We start from the raw sequence: 3,366 nt of genomic DNA on the forward strand, positions 1-3,366 counted from the left end.
TGTGTGTGTGTGTGTGCGAGTGTCCATTACTTTGAGTGCAGTATTACTAACAGTGTTAATGACATTACTGCCGCACAGCTAGTTAGCGTCTCTCCTCTTTCACCCCAGATACCTGACTGTCTGTCTGTCTGTATAGCCCCTTTCAGACGATACAATTTTACATTGTGGGTCAGACAAAACAAGCAAAGTGAAAGTGTGAAGGACATTTTTTTTTAAACTTTTTTCTGACATTGTATTGACTGACAAGTTGGTCAATTAACCAAGAAAATAATCTGTAATTGAGAATGAAACTAATTACTAGTAGCAGCCTTAATAGCCATAATAGTTGGTCTTCTTATTTGGCACCAAATAACATTTCTCCATTACATTTTCTACACGGTCCAAATTAAAGTTCTTATATGTGAAGTAACGTACAAACCAATTACAAGAGACTAGGAAGTAAAGCTTTAAAAGTTGTGGCTTTACAGTACGGTTGGGGGATACGTTGATATACTGTAATCTCTCAGGCGACGTTGCAAATCAAAGAATTTTTTCAATGACAATATTGTATTTCTGTAACATTTTTGTATCAGTCCCATGAAGCAGGCAGCCTATTTAATTGGATTAGCAAAATTCTTTTGCAATCTACGCAACACTTTTATAAAAAAGGGCAAAGATCTGACGTCAAAATTAAATATGTCCCATACAGAGATTATTATTAAATTACTTTTGTTAGGTGCCGGATTCCAAATATTGAAACCCAATATCAAAGGGTGCTGGACATCAACACAACACTAAAACTCCTCAGCATTCAGCGATATGTAATGTATACCATACACCAACAGTGAAAGGGAAACTTTAACTGTGATGCAGCAAATAGTAGAGACACAAGTGTGTGAGATCTGGGTGTGGTGTGCTTTGCCCACAAACAAGATGCACCGCACAAAGCAAATCTGCACAGTCACGTCTGGCATCCACTCAGCTCTTTGGTAATTTAATTGACATCAGATTGTCCTGGGACTTTTTCTACTCAGGATGAGTCAGGGAAGACGAGAAAAGTGATTGGAAAAAACCCAAAAAGATGTCTTAAGAGTGATTTTCATTATTTGATTTAAAACTGACTACTGCAGGATAAAATTACTTTGGGGGGAAAAAAACAAAAAACTTTGGAGGGAGAAACTTTTAATGGCGTGCTGCTATTGGCTTTAAGTGCTGATGTTTCACAACAGAACACAACTCACTGATGGAGTATTAAAATCAACCACAGGCAGCAGAAGCCAAACAACTCAGAAACTGTGGTGAGGCCAAATTTGTTCAAGCTTTTCACGCTATCTGACTTCAGACTGCCCAGAAGGAAAAGTCTGACCTTTACCATAACTTTTGCTGCATTTTTGCAGTTCAAAAACTGCAAAAGGGAGCTCTGCAGAAACTAACTGCTCAAAATGTGGTGATCTTGGGCAAGGAAGTAAGATTTACTGCTCCTTTAACAGGTACTGACACTTGCATTGTTGTTTGAAAGGCCTACATTCGAGTCTCGCCGGTGCTGGCTTTGCCTGTCTGGCTGCATTTGTACTTTGGAGGGACCCCTTATTGTTTCTTTACATGTAATTATAAACAGATCTATAAAACAGGATTTTACACCTTCAAAACCAGCTGAAAAACACAGGATCGAATGCCAGCTCATTGTTCTGCTCTGACAGCATTAACACAAGGTACAAGAGTTCAAAACGCTTTTTCTTTTCAACATAAAGTACTGTGATCACAGGTGACCTTTAACAGTAAATTTAAGACTGAACGAATGTAAAAGGGGTCAAATAGAAAAAAAAAGTCTCTCCATCTAAAACGACCAACTTCTTCTTTCTCACTTAAACGGGTGGTTTTAATGTCCTATGTGAGCTTTTCAAGTTTTTCACCAAAGTGGTCAGCTGTCCTTGAGATTTCAATCATGCCAAATGATTTTCGGCCGAGGGAGTTTGCCCATTTTTCATTAAATGAAATGACTGAAAGTTGATTCTTGACCTTGAACAATGTAGTCGGCAGAAAAACTCCATCTGCTGAGGAATCAAAAGGTGTTGACGAGCTACTAAATGAATCTTGCGGGAGATTGTTTTGTCAACTGCCATTTCCAAGGTCAAGGATAAGCTTTAAATCTCTGCTCACACGTGAATGTGAACACCAACGTGTGTTTAGGGGGCCGGGGGCTCCCAGTACCAATGTTACAGGTTGAAAGCACTCAGGGTTTGTTTTTCCTGTTCTACTGTTGGTAAAGCTGGTACTGTAGCCTTCACTGTAAGAGCTATTCAGCTGAAATTTGCATGGGAGGTATAGATTGGTGCATGTACCTCAGACATGTCTACCAGCAGGTGGCGCTATAAGCAAGGTAAGTGCGTTTTGGCCAGTATCTCCCACATAGTAGGTCACTCATCCAAAGACCTTATATGCCTACGTTCCATGAATTGAGTTGCCATCAAAATATGCTAAAAAATGTTGTTAAAATGACAAATCTCTGTGCTGATGCTTTCATTGTGCCAAGTGTGTTGGACCCTGTAAATATCTGCCCGCAGGTCTAATTTCTCAATGTTACTGATTTCTTGTGACTTAAGGTGACAAATTCAAACCATCCAGAACAAAATACACAAAATTCAGAAAGCTTCTGGGGGCAACATTGAGCTCAAGCTTTGTCAAAACAGACACAAATAAGGAAGAAGAAACAAATAAGAGAGAGAGAATAAAGAGACAGAAAAATGGTAAACAAGACAGAGAAGAGAGCTAACAAGTCAAGTCTCTATTCTTAGAAGATGTTTTGTATTATTGACAATCTTTCTGGCTGCATCTACATGTGCGTATGTGTCCTCTAAGTCAAAGCCAGGGCTAAATACAGTACAGTCATCTGATATTGCCTTTGATAACAGTCCTCTACCCCATGAGTGTAGCGTTGCTGATAGTCTGCACACAAATAAACACAACTGCCTGTAGATCTATTAGCAGGCCGATCAGTCAAACTGTAACATCGACTTCATGTTTCTCCTCAACATCAGTTAGTCCTGATCTCTGCTGTCTGGAAACAAGTAAATCATCCAATAGCCAGATTTGTGAAAGACCAGCAACCTGTCGTCTTTCTCCCTCAGATGTTGAGTCCATCAACACAATATATCTGAAACAAGTGTGTGTAAGTGTGTGAGTGAGTGAGTGAGTGAGTGACTATGTGACTGAGTGAGTGAGAGTGAGTGAGTGTGTGTGTGTAAGATCTGGTATGGATAAGGAGGGCTACTGATGACATTGTTGTAAGTGAGACGACAAACACACCATATGAACACACAGTCTTACTCTGATCAGAGGTGGGAAAACATACTCGCTCACCCTTTTCTTTCTTCTCTCTCTCTCTCT

This window comes from Morone saxatilis, unplaced genomic scaffold (genome assembly GCF_004916995.1).
Source record: "Morone saxatilis isolate NCDOM2014 unplaced genomic scaffold, NCSU_SB_2.0 Contig9, whole genome shotgun sequence".
In the NCBI taxonomy this organism is placed as follows: Eukaryota; Metazoa; Chordata; class Actinopteri; family Moronidae; genus Morone; species Morone saxatilis.